Here is an 18,842-nt window from a genome sequence, read left to right as displayed (position 1 = left end):
GAAGTGGCCCCATTAGGCGGGGCAGCCGGCCGTCGCAACTGCCTCTGCCCCTTGACCGCATCGGGCCCGTCTCCCAGGAGCAAGCTGACCTGGAGACGGGCATCCGGCTTCTTGGGCAGCAGAGGACGCCCCCAGGATTGTTCGCGGGGAAAAGGAGAGCAAATTGACAGGCTCCGCGCTGCAGGTCTTCTACCCCCGCCATCGCCACCCCCGCACCTTAAAGGCACCGCCCAGGGCGCCCCTCCCCCAGCAGGCTGAGTGGGACAGGTGCGTCTGGTGACCTGGGGCAGGAGAGGCCACTCCCACACCAGGCCATCGGGGAGACGGGAGCCAATCCACCAGCTCCCCAAGGCAGCCCCTACCCCCGCAGCAGCCACCACTCTTGCCCATGACCTCACAGTGGCCTTCTCTAGGGAGCAGGCTGACCTGGAGATGGACGTCCGACGAACTTGGGACAACAGGGACCGCCCCCAGGGCAAACCATGGGGGGAAGTGGGAGCAAATGGACAAGTTCCATGGGAAAACCTGCCGCTGCTGCCACCACCCCCAAAGTACCAAGTCCAACTCCCGGGGTCAGGCCGACTAGGATACACGCGTCTCGTAACACAGGGCAACAGCGACCGCCCCCAGGACAAGACGCGGGGAAGATGGGAGCAAATGGGCCGCTCCCCCGCTGCAGGCCCCCGACCACCGCCACCCCTGCACCCTGACTACCCTGCCTCCCGCCCCCAGCAGGCAAAGTGGGACAGGGGTGTCCCGGGACCTGGAGCAGCAGAGGCCGCCTTCAGGCCACGCGGTGCAGACATGGAGCTAATCCACAATCTCCTCCGGGGCAGCCTCCCTATGCCTGCAGCCACCACCTTACCAGCCCCCTGACCGCACCGCACCCATCTCCCAGGAGCAAGCTCACCTGGAGTCGGACCTCAGGCAAATCTCCGGCGGCAGACGTCGCCCCCAAGCCAGGCCGTGGGGGAGAGAAGAAATGGAGCAACTCCCTGGAACACATCCCCTGCCCCTGCCGCCTCCGCCGCCGCCTCCCAGGAGCAAGCTCATCTGGAGACCCGCGTCCCACCTCTAGGGCAGCAGAAGCCGCCCCTGGCTCCGCCTCTGGGGAGAGCGGAGCGAATTGATCGGCTCCCCCGCGGCAGCCTCCCTCCCCCCGTGGGTCCCGCACCTTAACGGCCCCGCCCCTACTCCGCACTCAGCAAGCTGAGTGGGACAGGAGTGTCTGGCGACCTGGGGAAGAAGAGGCCGCTCCCAGGCCCAGCAGCCGGGACAAGGCAGCTATTCCACCCGTTCGCCAGGGGTAGGCCCGCTCCGCCCCTCTGCCGCTGCCACCGCCCTCTGACCTAACCGCCCCACCTCCCAGGAGCAAGCTTACCTGGAGTGCAACATCTGGCGAATCTCCGGCGGCCAAGCCCCACCCCAGGCCAGGCTGCAGGGAAGAGAAGAAATCGATCGGCTTGCCCGGGCAGCCTCCCAACCGCCACCGCCGCCGCCGCCGCCCAAAAGCATTGCAATAGCCCACCGGGGTCAGGCTGACTGCAAGGATGTGCACTTGCCTTCTTATCCTGGCCAGGTCCCTGAGCACCTCCCTGCATCCCTACACTCCCTGCACCTCTGCACCCCTGCTACTCTCTGCAATTCTGCATCCCTCCACCCCCACATCCCCTGAAATGCCTGCGCCCTCCACAGCCCCTGCACCCCTGTCACCAGTTACACTTTTGCACTGCTTACACTCCTGCACCCCTGCATGTCCCACACACCACCTCTTGGGCCTTTGGCAGAGTCTCTGCTGTTAGACCAATGCACAGTGACTCACTCTTTGCCAGTATATGATGCATCAGTGGACGTCAGGGGTTGCCTGCAGGAAGGTACATGTTCCTGGTCACTAGCCTGGGCCACTAGGGTGATCTCTGTGAGGTCACCCAGGACGGGTTCAGAGATGCTGTTCTCTGGGAAGAGAGGAGTTGAAACCGGTCTTGAGGGCAGAGCTGTGCTCACCAGGCCGTCCACGCTTCATGTTTTACACAGGGCTTCGGAGAAGTGAAATGGATCCGGCCAAGTAATACCGGCCTGCTGTGAGCCCACCTCAGTCCTGGGCTCTGAGTCAGACCGACTGGCTCCCTCAATCAGGGCCCAGTTTGGGCACCTGAATGGTCCCTTTGAGGCATCCCAACAGTTCTCAGGATGAAGTCTGGCTGCTTCCACCCCATGGCCCTCCCTCCTACTGTGCTGGCCTCAGGAAGGTTCCTTATATGGGGAAGAAGGCAGCCCACACCCTACCCCACCCCTCACCTTTCTCTAACCCAGGCTGGTGCTCTCTCTGCCCCTCAGAGTCTGGGAAGCCATCCCTCTTCAGTTATGTCCCTTCTGAGATGGACTTGCTTCCACTCAATTCTAGGCGAGGATGCACCATGGAATGCACTGGGTAAGAGAACCAAAATAAATAATTTCTTCTGTGAGGTTGTCTGTTTATCTACTGGGGCTGGGCTGTGTGTAGTTTGCTACAGCTATTGGTGTGAGAGGCTAAAACAGCCTGTGTGTCCTTGTTTTCATCTCCCCGCTGTCTCTGGGTTTTCCCTAGACACTCCTGAGACATTTACTTCTGTTAGTATTATTCCTGTTATTACACACGGGCCCTACTGACATGGAGGTAAGGTGTTGGGGGAGCGGGACAGAGCAGGGCATCTGCAGTCCTGTGATTAGTTCTCATTGAGCCTGTGCCCTGAGCTGTGACCTCCACAAGTGTGTCTCTTTCCCCCCACCCCAATTTGGGTGACACAGAAGGGATTTCCCTTCTCCCAGGTTGGTTAGGCTCTGGTAAAATAATTTCTCATTAAAAAAACAAACAAAAAACAACTTCCCCCAATGAAACAGAATGTTCTGGGTGTATTTCAATACAGTTATTTTCTCCTCTCCAGGCAGGAAGCATGAGGAGTTATCCTCTGACCTTCATTCTGAGAACAGGACATGGTCCTGGATGTAAAATACATGAAAAAGAGCATGGGGCCCCTCTGACTGGCCCCCTGGACTTGTCACACTCTGATTTCCCCACACTGAGCCTCCTGCTGGCCTCAGGGACCTGTTAAATCTGCCTGCCCCCAGGGTTCTTACAAAAGCAGGTTCTGCCTTGGGAGCTGTGACTCTCCAAGCCTGCCCGCTGTTCCCTTTGCAACCTCTCTGAGTTGGGAGCAGCTTTCCCTCTCAGTCTTCTGGGATCTAAGAAGAGCAGTGGGTTTGCAGCTCCCTCAGATCTGGTGTTATTTTCAGGACAGGAGGAAGAACTTCTGAGCTCCACACGAGCTGGACCAGAGGCTGGAATCCTCCCTTCCTCTGCCACCGTGCAATCAGTGGCTGTGGTTCTAGCCAAGTTTCTGAAGATGTGGACTTAAACACACATATCCCAGCCCCCACAGGAGCACACAGTCCCATAAATCCCCCTAGTTTCCACTGGTAACTATGGAGCGGATGGGGACACGGGTTTCGGGACCACAGAGGCCTGACTGCACGACTTGCTCCGTGGTCTATTTACGTGGTTGCTCCGGGCCTTGTCTGAAGTGGCTTGTTTACCACACCTGGTACGTGGGAAACACAAAATAAGTACTAGAACCTTCACTTTTTCTCCCTCCAGGGCCTTCAAACGTAGAAAGTAATAAGTGAACTCAGACAGCCTAGTCACCACAATGAGGTCCGTCCAGCCTGGCTCTCCTGAGTGATGGGCACTGACTTGCACCTTAACTCGGAACAGTAGGGGAACTGCCTTCCTCTAACTGGGCCTCTCCTCACACCAGGCACGCCCGCAGCTCAGACGGGGCCAGCTCACCAACTGAGGTGTGTGCTGGTGGCTTCAGTGTGACCTGGCCCTGCCGGGACATGAACCTGCAGTGAGTGAGGTGGAGGGTCGGGTGGAGGGGGGTCCCTTCTGGGGTGGCAGGGGGCCCGGTAGCACCCCTCCCAGCCTGGTGCCTGGGGCTCCCTAACACCTCCTGCAGCTCCTGGGTTGGCTCCGTTCCTGGCCACTCCACACACCCTCCCAGTATCTTTTCATTATGTCCCTTTTCTGCTTTTATCAGCGAGAAGTGGCTTCTGTTGCTTGTTCAGTGAAACAGTACATCGGGAAACCAGACTACTTCTAACATCAGTAAAATACCAACCTCGGTCAGCTCGCCGGGCAGACCGTGCAGCACAAAGGCCTGAACAGGGCTGTGCGAACGGCTTACGTGAAGGGTCCTCAGCATCTGTCTTCAGAGATACAGAAGCTGATGGTTCAGGTAAAACCTCAGGGTGGGATTGAGGAATCCAAAGCTGGTTGGTTTCAAAGGCTAACTGGTCAGACCAGACCCCTGAGCTGTGGTCAGAAGCCTGGCTCAACGTCACGCAGACTCAGCGCCGTAAGTGCCGGGTGGGGCTGGTGCTGTTCCCTTTGAAGGCTCTCGTTGGGGATTCACTGTAGCCCCTTAAATACAGCAGAAATTCCAGCCCCATTAGCCCCCACCCTGAGTGTTCCATGACACAAATCCCGGGAGTGTTTAATTTTCATCTTTGTTTAGGAGGATGAAGGTGGTTCAAGAGAAGACATAAATTCACACTTAGTGACACAAGGTCACAGCCAGTACTTCCTCCACGGAGAGCTATGTGCTCCCACAGTGGTGGCTGGGGGCTGGGCAGAGACCCTCTGCTGGTCCCAGAGGGACTCGCTCATCTGGCCACAACTCATGGGTTGGACAGAAGATCCAGAGGGTGACAGAGCATCTTTCCTGGGAATTTGGAACTGACACATAGAAATCAAGTTCACTCATCTGGAGTTTGGCGGAGGGGAGGGGCGGTGGTTGGAAATCAAATGAAACCAGAGCATGAGAGACACTTAGAAGTGAAAGAGCGAGAGACAGAGAGACTGAGCTTGTGAGAGCAAATAGTCAGAAAGAAGGCAAACAATCAGGGGACAGAAGAATTCCAGCTCCTGACTGTGTAGTCTGTCCCAGCCCATCAATGACCCCGCGAGATGTTTAATAACATTCCAGTTTTGCAGATTAGGAAACAGGCTGAAAGAGGTGGGGGCTGGGTTTGGGTGCACAGTTAATTCAATTGCCACTGGACCCCACACTTCCCATTGCCTGAAGGCACCCTAATCCTCACTGGGACCCCTGTGGTCCCCTGACAGCCCAGCACCCTGATCAAAGGGACCCTGCGGGAGTGGGAACCCCTCTTGAGTGTGGAGAGTTCCCTGCCCCGAGATGCCATGCATCAGCAAGCTCCCGCTCACCCCAGGTTAACATCAGCCCAGCTGTACAGTCTCCCAACCCGCTTCCCTCCCTGCCAGGCACCCCCATCCTTACCACCGAGTGTACTGCAGGAATTCAGGCACTGGGATGCCCAAATCAACACGAGCCCATCGGCTATAGAAAAAGCAGACTCCCAGGCCCACCTGGGTTGCGAGGGGACAGAAGGTGTCCTCAACTTTCATGTGTCTAAGACAATCTTCTTCAGCTGGAGGTTCTAGAGAAAAATAAAAGGTCCAAAACATAGTTCGGTGAGGAATTCCTCCAAGGACCTGACTCCAGTGTCTACAACCATGTGTACCTACCCCCGGAATTGGGGTGAAGGTGGATTATTGATCAGCACAACCCCTGGTGGCCCAGCTCCTTGGCTTGGCTGCCCAGAGGGGGCTGGGGGAATGGGTAAGGCCAGGGCACTCAGGAAAAGCACAGAGGACCTGAGCTCTCCCTTCTGCACTCGTAAACCCTTCCCCAAATCTCAAGGCATTGGACAGAGATCCGCCACAATAATGAGATGCTCCCATCTCTTCACTCACTCCTGTCGGTTCACTTACATGCTGAGCATCCACTGGGTCCCAGGACAAGACACATAGGATGGCTGATGGGACAGGCTTGGTCCTTCCCCCTGGAACCTGTTCAATCTGATCAAAGAATGATCACTTATAAAGAGTTTCTCAAAATTATACAGAGACCAAAGACCAACTGCAGAGTGAACCAAATTTAAAAATATATATGAAGATCCCCCAGTCTCCCCGCCTAAGGTTAACAGCATAAAGCAAAAAGTTCTTGCCTTTAATCAGCAGGGAAGTTGTCACCCCCTCTCAGGTGGAAAGGAGAGTTATTCTTTGAGCACGTCACAGAAGTGCTCCATCGGATTGGACCAGGGCATCTACATTCATTCAGCAAATGTGTATAAGCTCCTACTACATACGGGAATCTCCTAACTAGACCGTTCCCAAGGCTCTCGGGCTTTATCAGTCAACAAAATAGACATGACTCCCCATCACTGGGGGCTCAGAATTTTAGCAGAGGAAACAGGCAGCATGTTGGGGTAGCAAGAGTTTGGAAAAATTTTTAAAAAAGAGTGATATGAGCAAACTCGGGTGATGGCGGTGGGGTGGGAGGCAGGCAGGAGAGAATAAGGCAATCCTGGCAGATCTCACGGAGTAATGAACTTGAAGCAGAATAGATCCGGAGGAAGAAGGAAGAGCCGGAGCCAGAGGCCCCCAGAGTGAGGGGGAGAGTGTGGGCAGAGAGGCAGAGCATGCCGGGTCCTGAGGCCTTTGTGACGACTTTGGCTCCTAATGACATGGTGACCCGTTTAGTGAGTTTTGAGGGGAGGGGTGATGTAGTCCAACTTATGCTTTTGTGTTTGTGTTTTTTGGGGGGAAGTAATTTATTTATTTTAATGAATGTGCTGGTGATTGAACCCAGGATCTCAAGCATGCTAAGCATGCGCCCTACCACTGAGCAACACCCACCACCCCCAATGTATGTTTTTACAGGCTCCCTCTGACTCTGTGTGGATGAGAGATTGCAGGAAAGCAAAGATGGAAACAGAAGGCTATTGGTATCCAGGAAAGGCTGAAGGTGGCTCTTAGGAGGGCGGGGAGCAGAGAGCAGGTATTTAATTAAGACAGAATATCCAGAATTTTCTAACAAGCTGGATTTGCTGTCTGTGAGTGTAAAAGAAAGAGAGAGAAAGGACATGGTTCCAACATCTGGGCCTGGACAATGGGAGGGATGTCCTCTCCGGATGGGAAAGGGGATGGGAAAAGGTGGGGCTGAGCAGGTGGAAAGGGGCTGGTATCAGCTCAGTTCTTCAATGTCATGGTTAAGGGGTGTGTTACATATTGCCACAGAAGTGCCTAATAGGTAGAGGAATCTGTTTTCTTTTTCTTTTTAACATTTAAAAAATATAATTAAACATATTAATTGTATTATGTGAATGATTTGGGAATTTTGTTTCATGCCAAGTTATATGTTATATATAGCCAAATGGAGCATATATCAAAAAGGGGAGAAATGAGGGCTTTCACATAAACTGACTGTCCGTAACGTAGGTAAAATTTCAATAAAACCAGTCTTCAGGGCAAAAACCTCATCTCGGTGTTACATAAAAATAAATGAAAAACGACTATGTTGATGTACCATTATTTCATGTTACATAATAGCCCCAAACTAACAGTGTTTAACTATGAGGCTTGTAGAAATACTATTCGCTTTATTCACATAAATACAGAAGTGCAGAAATGTTCTAAGGTAGAATTAGCATCTTAGTGGAAATAATACATATTTGAGCATTTTACATGATATATATGTACTGATTCAAAATTTGGAAAAGTAATTTCATAGTAGAACATATGTATGAATGTGAAAGCAAGATGAATGAAAGGAAAAGAATGTGATGTGAGTCTCAGGGATAAAGGCTCAGATGGAAAGGGGAAATCAGGGAATTTTGGAGAAATCGAGAAATTGATGGCATGCCAATTTCCAAGGCTGGGTTGCTTCCACCAAAGGAATAGCAGAGAGAGAGAGGAGAGGCCCAGGAACCCACCCTGGGGAACACCCACAGTATATGTTTGGAAAAAACAGGAGACATTGGCAAAGGACCAGCCAGCAGGCCAAAAGCAGAAACAGACAGAGAGATGGGCTGGGGGTTGAGTGAAGCAGGAACACGGGGTAGGAGGGATGGAAGAGCTGGGTCAAATGCTGCCGAGGGGCCAAGCATGATGAGGAGTCAAAATTGACCACTATATTTAGCAACATGGGGTCACTGATGGCCTTGACAGGGCAGTTTCCATAGAGCGAGGGATCAGGCGAAAAGCCAGAATGGGTGTAAAAGGGGATGGCTCAAGAGAAGATGCAGACAGTGAGTTTAAACAACTCCTTAAAGATTTGCTGCAAAGACACAGGGTGGCAATTGGTGGGGGTGAGTTAGGGTCAAGGAGTGCTGTTGGTTTAAGAGGATGGACATTTATATACTGATGGTGCCAACTAGCAGGAGAACAAAATAGATGAGGCAGTGAAAGAGAGGATGGTTTTGGGAGTGACAACCCAGAGAAGATGGGAGGGATGGGGCCTCGGGGACTTTTGGAGGAACTGGCTTTCGATGCCACTTTTAATAAGCGGTGGGGCACCGAGAGTGAGGTCACAGACATCAGAAGGCGAGCGGATGTGCTGGGAGTTGCTTGTGAAATTTCTCTTCTGTTGGCTTGTTTGCTTGTTCAAAGTAGAAAACTAACCTTACCAGCTGAGGAACAAGGAGGAAGAAAGAGTTACTGGAGCCATGAGCAGAAGATAAGAAAGAGCCTTCCAGGGAGAATGGGACAGTAAAAAGGGCAGGGGGAGGCGGGGGAGTGCGCTCCCAGAAAGTTACATTTTCTCTTTGACGTCCCCAAATGTGTGACGTGTTATTACCCTTCCTGCTGTCTACAAAATAAAAATTAATTATGGTTCAGAGGAAATGCTATTTCATTCTAAGAGGCTGCCTGTTTCTCAGGAATGGTCATCTTAAACTGCAAATATTACAAACAATGTTGAAAAGATGAACCTGTGTACCTAAAATCCCCTATTTTCTATTAATCTGTTTACTACTTAGTTCCCCTATCAATAACACATAACAAATACTGCCATGATGGAGGTACACCGATGCTTAAAAGGAAATGAGATCTGTATCCTTTTGCTAAATTCCATGGCTTCCTTAATATGCAGTTCCACTTGGAATTTAGGAATGTCTGGTATAAGAAGTGAGAAACAGTTTGAGAAAATCCCGGCTCAGAATTATACATCACAACCACATCTCACAAGTATATAGAGCCGTAAAAAAGTTTAAAAGCAAAACTCCGTAACTACTCTTAAAGACCTTTGCAAACCTGGGCCTGCCAAGATGTTTCCAAACTGGAAAGGAACTCCAATCTCTTGCCTGGTACCGGACCAGAGGCTGGCCAGCCTTTTCTGTAAAAGCGAGAGAGTAAATATTTTCAGTTTTGCAGATCATTTTGTTGTAACCATGCAGGTAGGCAATAAGAAAGCTAAGAGCACTGGGAGATAGGAAACAAACGGGCATGCCCACACTCTCCCTTCCACTCAGGGCAGCTTCTCTGTGGTGGGGAGCTTTGCCACAATCACTTGCTTCTTTTTTCCATTGGTTTCTTTGTTTCCACCTTACTGCTCGAGCTCAGAACTTCAGGTGGGCCTGGTCCTTCAGCATCCATGCAGAGAAGGCTGAGCGGGGTTGGGAACCCCACCTGATGGAGAAGAGAGATTACTGGGAGGGACATTGTGGAGGCCACCATGACACGAGACAATCACACCTTCCGGGGTGAAAGGGAACGAAGACAAGGGAAGGACACAGTAGTGGGACCCCTAGGTCGCCTGCCAGGCTTGTTCTCCCTCCACGGCAACCATGGGGGCCTGGGGGGTGTTGGGCTTCAGCTACGGTGATTAGGATGAAGGGACTCAATATAAAGGACCCTCCAACTCCTCACTAGGTTCCAAACGCAGCCCCTCTAATTCCACCCTCTGAGTTTCTGGAACTCTGCTGGAAGAATACATGAGCAGGCCAGAACCAGAGCCCAAGCCAAACATGACAGGGGCTCGTGGGGCTGTAACCCCATGCTCAGTGGTCGGGGACTCCTTGCAAATCTGCAGAAATCCCTGTTCCACCTCATTCCTGGGAGAAACCCCAGATCTCCTCCTGCTCTGTCTGTTCTTCTCTTGAGGCTATTGTCCTGGAGGGATGCTGAGTCCTTGAACCTGGTCCTCCAAACGTACATAAGCAGCCTGTTCAATAAAACAAATTATGCACTTTTTCACATTTGCCAGTTTTTTGATTCCAGAAAGGCTGTGGGACTCATTCTCACAGTCTCCTGTGCCCCCACCACATGGTGGCCCTCTGCTCATGTAAACACGATTTCCCACAACTGCACCCTGCCTCCCAGCTTGTCAGAGGGGAGTGTCCCACAAAGACACAGGTGTTTGTGAGGATCCTGTCCCCCAGCAGAAAGCCTGCTCCTGGAGCCACGGACAGGGATCTGGCCTCCTAAGCCGCTCAGCTCTAATTCAAAGCCTAAAGTGGAGGCCCCGAACATTGCTGAATGACTTTCTGAATCACCTGGACTGGAGGGGACTGATTTTCTTTCCAGGAATGGAGGTAGCGCAGCCTCCATTTTCAGGGCTGACCTTGACGATGGATCTAGTTCCCCCGACTGCACCGCAGGAAGGAGTGGTCCTTCCATCCCACAGGTTGGAGACCCAACCCAAGGGAGTACTGAAGCAGTGCATTGCTGCCAGGTCCAGCATCCCTGCAGAGTGGCCTCTGCCCTTGAATGACCCCCTTCCCAGGGCCTTTCTTGCCCGGACACCACCACACCCCAGGCTGTGCCAGAGCTCTGGGGCTCTGCGTGTCCAGGGCACACAGGTGGCACCTGAGCCAGGTGTCCCCTGGGCCTCAAGGGAGAGAGGTCTGCTTCTGCATCAGGGGAAGGTGACCCCACAAGGCTGGCAGGACACTCTCAATATGGACCTCCAGGAGCCCTGGGAGCAGTTTCCCTGCAGGTGTTAAGAGCCATCATCAGGAGGGCAGGCCCCTCTTTGTGCAGACCATCCAGCAGTGCTGGGCCCACGTGCTGACCTCAGAAATCTACATGCCCCCAGGATACCCCAGGCAACCTCACAACTTCGTCACTTGGTGACCTGGGTACCACGAGCTCCTTGGCCATCCCATGAGGGTGGTCCTTGCAGGCATGGTCTCCAGGTTCTCCCGTTGAGAAATCCCCCTGAGTTTCTGTGGTCACAGAGCAGACACCAGAAGATTCTAGTCCTGAAGTGACCCCCACAGCAGTCAGCTCCCCTGTGCATGTCCAGGGACAAATGACAGCAATTTATTGCCAGGTACCGTGATGAACAAGGGGGTGGGATTCCATACTAAGTTCAGGATCCTGGTAACTCACTCTGCACCCCAAAAAGCTTCCATGAGAAATGTGTGTATTGGGATGTCTGTGCCCCTAGAAGAGCTGTTCCTGAGGGTTCCTGGGACCCTCCAGCCCCTCTCAAGTTTCTCAGATCCTGGGTCTAAATTTCTATCTGCCTCTTTTGGTGTACGGCCACCTGTGTCTCGTGGTCATGGGTCACTTTATTGCATGACTTGGCATGTTCTTAGTGCTCGTCCTCCACCCCTGCACTAGACTCCCAAGATGTTCCCACTGACCCTTGGCTCCCTGGGTGGCTCAGGGGGCCCTAAGTCTGCACCCTTCACTCTCCTCCTCTACCCCCACCTCTGGGGCCACCCCTAGGTGGACTTGGAGGTGTTTGTAAATGAGTCTTACACAAGGACATGTCTGGACAAAGCAGGACCCCACCCCCGGAAAACTCACCTGCTCCCTTCTCAGAAAAGGACCCCACAGCCCCACATTGCCTCCCAGGGGTCTACTCAGGACACAGTCCCCCAGTTCTGGGCAAGGTGTCTCCCTGGAATCCTTGCTTCCAGGAAGAGTCTCTCTGTCCTTCTTCAGAGTTTAGAGGTGTTCCCATGTCCCTGACCACCAAGATGCCCAGCACAGTCCCTTCAGTGACCTGGAGAGACAAGGAACTTATGTGGCCACAGGTCTCACAGGACACACCTGCTGGGACCCCAGGCTAAAGGGCTGTCCTTCTGCATTCTCAGGTGTGGCTCCCGTGGTAACTTTTTGCAGGGGGCCCAAACGGGGAGTGTGGCCCAAAGCAGTTCATGGGGCTCTCTGGGCAGGGAAGACTTGGGCCAGGTGGCCTTGCCTGGTTTCCCTGCTGGGCCACTCTGAAAACCCCCGCTCCTCTGGCTGTGGCTGGAGGCCCCTCAAACCTCAGGGCGGGGCTCTTTCTCTCAGCCTCCACTGACTCCAAAGCCACGCTGGTGCTGGCGAGGGGAAAGAGCTTTCTTGCCTTCTTTTGGCCAAGTTGCCACAGGTGGATGCTGCGGGGAGCTGGAGAGAGAGGTAGCACTTGCTCAGATGTGAGTGGTTAAGCAATTTGACACCCTGTCAACTAGCCTTAAACATTGGAATGAGGTCTTTCCCGGTAAAGCTGGAAGTTACTTTCAGTAACTTGTCTAAAGATTTCTTTTTTTTTTCCACTTAAAGACTCATAAAACCTCTCCCAGGTCATTCCTGGTATGGACCATTATCCAGGGATCAATCAGGAAATGCAGGAGGAGAGGGGTGGGGGTGGGGGAGAGGGGAGGTTAGATCAGAGCCCACGGAGAGGAGATGCCCCTCCCAGGAGCCTCACACTGGGCAGTGGCTTCTGGCATCCAGCTCTCCTGTTCTCAGGCCCATTCCATCTGTGGGGTTTTCCAAAAACATAATGGTGGAAGGGCCATGGAGGACACCTAGAACTTCCAGAATAGACAGGGGGAGCAGAGTTACCATGCTGGCCCTGGGTTTGGAGACAGACCTGCAGTGGAGACCACGGGCTTCTGAGAAGCCAGTTTCGAAATAAAGGCAGTATGCACTGGAATACCCGGCTCGAGAGAGTGCTTCATCATAGACATGTAATTTACATAGTTCTCACCACTAAATTCTGTGTTCCCAACACGCTACATGAATGACGGCTTCAACACACATTCATTTCTGAGATGTGAAAAAGTGTAGAGCCGCTCTTTCATCCTGCATAATGGGCATGGCTACACTTAAGAACACTTACCAAGATTTCTCAGCAAGAGCCAATTTCGAAATAAAGGCAGTTTGTGCAGGAAAACCCTGTTGGAGTGAGGGCTTCCCCATACACATGTAAGTTATAGAGTTCCCCTCACCATGAAACGCTGTTCCCAACATGCTACATGCATGAAGGCTTCGACACACATTCAGTTCTAAGCTGTTAGCATGTGGAGAGCCGCTCTTTCATTCAGCACAAAAGGCATGGTTACACCCAGGAAGATTTACCCAGATTTCTCAGCTGCTTCCTTCAGCCAGATTCAAAATAAAGGCAGTTTGTGCTGGGAAAGCCTGTTGGAGCGTGTTCAGAGCTGTTTCGGGCTCTGTCCCAGCTGGAGGGTGCAAAGCCCAACCTCCAGAAAGAGGGACCAGGACCCCACCCGCCAGGTGGTGTTGCCTTTGTAGGGGAACAGTGATCTTTGGGTAAGATATATTGCGGCTCTCTCTAAAAACTGCTTTGACTTAAGTTTGCATCCTAGTCACCAGTTCCAGGACAACAGAAAAGGCATACCCTACATCCCTTTGCACTCAACTCTTCCCAAAAGAGCAAATATTTGTCCATGAAAATACCAGCTGCTCTTCTAAGGCCCACTAAATACCCAGCAGTGTGGGCGGTGCACTCTTGATCAGGGACAGGAGGAGAGGGAACAGCGGTCCTCCTGCAGGCTTGGCCTGGTGTGGCAGCTGCGCTGTGGGTGCGTGGTGGGGAGGGAATGCAGGGAATCCTGTTTGAGGGGCCTCTGTGCACGCCTGCATTATAGTCTGAGGCTTCATACAAAGGCTCCAGGCATCCTAACTGGTTAGATACAGCCCCCACCCTTGGGCTGGAACCACCAGGAGATAAGTACCTGTAACAGGGACGGTGCCTGGTGTGGGGAGAGGTCATGGGACACTCCGGGGGCAGGGGCGGTGGTGATGGGGAAGGCAGGGGATGCAGTGAAGGGTGGAGGGAGCAGGGTCCTTTGCTTGGGGGTGCGAGTTCTTTGGGAGACCACAGGGAATGGCACACATCATCCCCACCCTATACCCCAAATTCCTAGCCCCGCCAACACAGGGGCTGCTCTGCACCCTCTCAACGTGGCTCTCCTGTAAGACCGCACCCAACCAGGCATCTGGCACCCTGCCCTACCTCCCCTCTTGGGACAGATCCCGTCTTCTTGGAAACTGCCTAGCAGCGCGTATTCAAGGCCGGCAGCCGGCCTGGCGGATCTGCACTTCAGGTGCCCTACCTGGCCAGACGTGCCTGCCTGGGCTCAGTCCTCTATCTTGCCCACAGGTAGCCTGGGTCCACTTCCGGTGCAAGCGGAGGCCGCGGAGCCCAGGCTGAGCCCCGCACACAGACAGGTGAGGGTGCCCCCGCCCCGCTGCCCCGCCGCCGCGCCCACTGTTGGCAGCATTGCCCCAGCCTCCGGCCGGTGCCACCTGCAGCTGAGGACCTCCGCGCAGCCCCGCCCGCCCCGGCCCCGCCCAGCTGCCCCATAAGCCTCCCCCCACCCCCGTCCTGGCCGCGCCCTTGCTCCCATTGGCTCCGAAAGTTCTGCCCTTGCACGTCTAGCCTCGGGAGGACGCAGACGCAAGCGCTAGGGGAGGGCCCCGCGGCGTTGCCATGGATAAAGACGCCGCGCTCCTCGCGGGCTGGCGTGCGCTTCTGGGGCAGGCAGCGGGCTCCGGAAGTGTGCAGCTGCCCGGGGCCATGGCGGTGTTTGCTGCTGGGGATGGCGGCTTGCTTGGCCGGGCCACTAGTTCTGGCCGCGTCAGTCGGCGGCCGACATCCTTTCTGGGGCGGCGTCTCACAGACGGTAAACGTACGGCAGCGCCGTTGGCGGGGCCAGTGGACATGGACCGGGGTGGGATCCGGGTTGGTGTGGCGGCCGGGGAGGGCTGAGGTCATGATGGCAGCCCTTCTTGGTGAAACAATAAAATGAATAGCCATTTTCACAAGACCTCTGAGTAAATCTACTAGGGAACTTCATCCTGGACTGAGGAAGAGGACTGGGGAGGAGGGGGCATTCAGGGGCACAGAGAACCATGGGCCACCTGTCCCACGATGGACTTTAGACTCACCCTCACCCTTCAGGAACTACTAAATACACACAGACAGAGTGCTATGGACAAGATTTTTTTTTTAAACAAATCCCTGAATCCCTAGCAGGTCTTGTTTCTACCCATACACAAATGGCTTATGTGCATAATGTTTCACAAAAGCCTTAAAATATTATCACCCCAACTTGACACATCAAGAAACTGAGGTAGAGAAGTTTATCACATTCTACAAGATTAGAGAGAGGCCACGTCAGACACCGTATTTAAATCCAAGCCCCTGCTCCAGTGCTCACACTAGAAAGTGTGACATACCGCCCCTTTCCTGCCCTCTCCCTGCAATCAATCTCTGAAGAGTCTTTTCTGTGTCACCTGGAATCACAATCACATTCATTTTCCACAAAGAGCTATGTCACTCCTTGGAGGACTTTTCAAAATCTAAAGGGTTGGTTTGAGAGGAGAGATTTGCATTTTCTGTTTCTCAAAGGAAACATGGCTTTAAAAGAAACTGAAAAGTAGTTATCTAGTCTAAGCCCTCATTGTGCAGAGAAAAAACCGGAGGCTCAGAAGAGATGAGGAAAGGGCCTTATTAACAAATATTGCCTCAGTGCAGCACCAAGCCAGACCTGGCACTTCTAGGGGAGGATCTGGAAGGCCCAGGAGAATGAGTGTTAGAAAACAGAAAGAGAAGAAGCATACAAGGCCCCGTCTCTTCACCACCATAACATGAATTTCCACCAAATTACCCAGAATGGGTGCAGCCAATATTAAGTTTGTCAAAAGAGGTTATAGAATTCTCAACCATAGTGGAAATTCCAACATTTACTGTGCTTTTTTCCCAGTTCAAGCATCAATTCAGTGGGCACTCTGTACCAGGGACTACACGAGGCCTGGGGTTCTCCCAAATACAGATCTCTATTACCACGTGTGCAAACCACATTAAGGCCACCAGAAGAAAAGCGCCCACAGATAAGATGGAATTACTGAAACTGAAAGCAGCAAAAGAGCATATATTACTAGGAAAAACGGTGCTCCTAGTAATGGACACATGGACATAGAATGCAAACTGTGTTTAGCAGGCAGGAAAGGGGGGATTAACGGATACAAATTAGTAAATATAAAATAAATGACAAGGACCTGCTACATAACACAGGGAACTATATTCAATTTCTTGTAGTGATTTATACTAAAAACAATCTAAAACATATATATATACATATGCATATGTTTATAACTGAATCTCTGCTGCACACTTGAAAATAACATTGTAAATTGACTACACTTAAATAAAAAATAATTTTAAAAAATAAGTAAAAATAAATGCAACGCCATTAAGAAAAAATAAAAGAACTCTCTAATCCCCTTAACTGTAGGTGGTCGAGAAATCTAGCTGCAAACACCAAGTCCACTGGATCACTCCAGCACTGGCTGTCACTCTTTCTGACCATCAGAGAGTCACTTGCTTCACTGAGGTTACTTTTCTCTTCTGTGAAAGGCTACAGTTGCAACTAACGATGTATAGAATCTCATCATTCACAAGCCCAAAAAGTAGTGAGGACTTCACATGGGCCAGGCTCTGGTCAGATGAAAAGATAGGGTCCCAGATATATTCATGGGTAGAAGAAGTTTATGCCATAAAGGTATAAATTCTTCCTGTTTTGATAGACAGATTCATTTCAATTCTGGTTAGAATTCCTACCAGATTTTTCTTGGAATATAACAAGTTAATTTACGGTCAGGAATAGCCAAGAAATTTCTTTAGAACCACCACTTGGGAGGGGTGGATAGGTCATTCATTTCCACTGCTCTTTCTGAAGTGATGAAAACGTTCTGGAATAATAATGGATGCACCACTGTGAATATGCAAAAAGCTGCTGAATTGTACCATTTAAATGGATGGAATTCATGGTTTGTGAACTATATCACAATAAAACTGTCCTATGAAAATTATTTCTTGACAATTATTTTTCAGTTTATACACTAGTCTGTCCCACAATTTAAGAAAAACTAAAAACCTAAACAAGCCAAACTATGCCAGGAGCACTTTAGGACTGCAATATGCCTGGGTCTCCAAGGCCTCTGGTGGTGCTGTTCCTGTTAACACACAATAGCTGGGCTGGGCTAGTTAGGGACTGTAACTATCTTTTGAAAATCGAGGATCACTCCTTTCACCCTGGGAGAGGGAAGGAAGGAGGATGTCACAGCCTCATGCCTTCAGCACATTTTTAACAGAACCAAGCCCTGCTCTCACCACTGCAATCCCTCTCACTATAAAAACACGTGACATCAACAAGCACCGCCATCATAACACCTGAAAGTGTTCAAGGTACTTACCTGAGGCAGAAACATGGAGGGGGGAGACAGAACCTCGCTTAGCAGTGACGCTCCCTTTTCCCGACTCCACCAGGAGAAGCTGGGCGTTAGAGCCGGAGGCTTTCAGCCCAGGTAGCAGCGCCCACGCCACAGAGCTGGTCCTCAGGGAGCGGGAAAGGGAGAGCAGGGCAGCCCCGGGGTCGCGGGGCAGGGAAAGCGGGGAGGGGGACGCGGGCTGCAGCCTCGCTCGGAGGACAGCCCCAGCCACAGTCCCAGGCGCCCGCCCCCGTCCGGGTCCGCAGACCCCGCCCGCCCGGGACACAGCCCGCCCAGGGGCAGGGACGGGCCGCCGGACGAGAAGAGGAAGCCCGGGAGGAGAGGACTAGCGGGAGGGAGAGGGGAAGGGGACGCCAGCCGCGGACTGAGGGGATCCCGGCTGGGTGAGAGATGGCAGGTTCACACCAGGCCCTGGACACTGTGGCCGGGACGCCGGGGCAGGTGGCGCTGGCAGAGGGGTCTGGCCTGAGCAATTCATCTGAACACGGGCTGACTAGCGCCCTTGGGGTCTGTGACAGGCGGACCGCCCTCCCGCAGCCGCCTGACCCCTTTCCCAGGAGCCCCCCACCTTGCACTTCCACAGTCAGAGGCCCCGACCCCAGGCAGGAACCAAAGGCCTACCGGGCGACGTAGTTGAGAAGCCTTTGGGCCCGATCCCCGGCTCGGATATGGAGCTCCCAACCAGCGGACCACTTGGCACTGACTGCGCATGCGCAGGAGGGCCAGCGATCCTCTCTGGGTTCTGTGAGAGAAGGTGGGACAGCGAGGGAGGGAGAAGATGGGAGCGGGTGGAGAGGACGGGAAAATTGGAGGGATACAGATGGACAGGATGAGCAGAGAGAAGGAAGGGATCTGGAGAAGGGAGGGTCTTAGAGGAGTTGGAGAAAAAAAGCTTTACCTCTGGGGCACCCCTAGGCGGCAGACCTGCCTCTGTACCCTTCTGTTACCCTTCAAGCCCCGCAGCTCAATTTTACCACCGTGATCCAACCCTCCGTCCGATGCTTCTGCAGAAACCCTAGGGAGATCACACCCGTTGCCCCCACGCGGAGCTGGGTTTTCTGTTGCTCTGAGAACCAAGCACCCGCAGGTGTTGTCGCTCAGAACTACCTTGGGAAGAGCACATATTCCCCTTTTACACGCTGGGAAACAGGCAGGCAGGATCTCTGCCTTAGCTCCACTGTCCCAGGTGTTGGGCTGGCGGGGAGCGGGATGGTACAAGATCAGAGCCCCAGACAGAGCAGACTGCCTGAGTGTTGGTGCATAGTCCCCATCCCTCCTGGGTAAACCATACCCCACCCTAGTGGAAACATCAAGGGCTCACAGTAGTTCCCTGGGTGTGGGAGAGCTGTCCTCATGTGAAGGAAAAGTCCAGCTGGGCTAACAAGCTAAGTCACAAATCTAAGTGTGATAAGTGTCAGTTTACTGATCTAAATTCTGCTGGGCTATCTCGTAAATCTGAAGT

This window comes from Vicugna pacos, unplaced genomic scaffold, assembly GCF_048564905.1.
Source record: "Vicugna pacos unplaced genomic scaffold, VicPac4 scaffold_155, whole genome shotgun sequence".
Lineage (NCBI taxonomy): Eukaryota > Metazoa > Chordata > Mammalia > Artiodactyla > Camelidae > Vicugna > Vicugna pacos.
Note: the sequence above shows the minus strand (reverse complement) of the source record.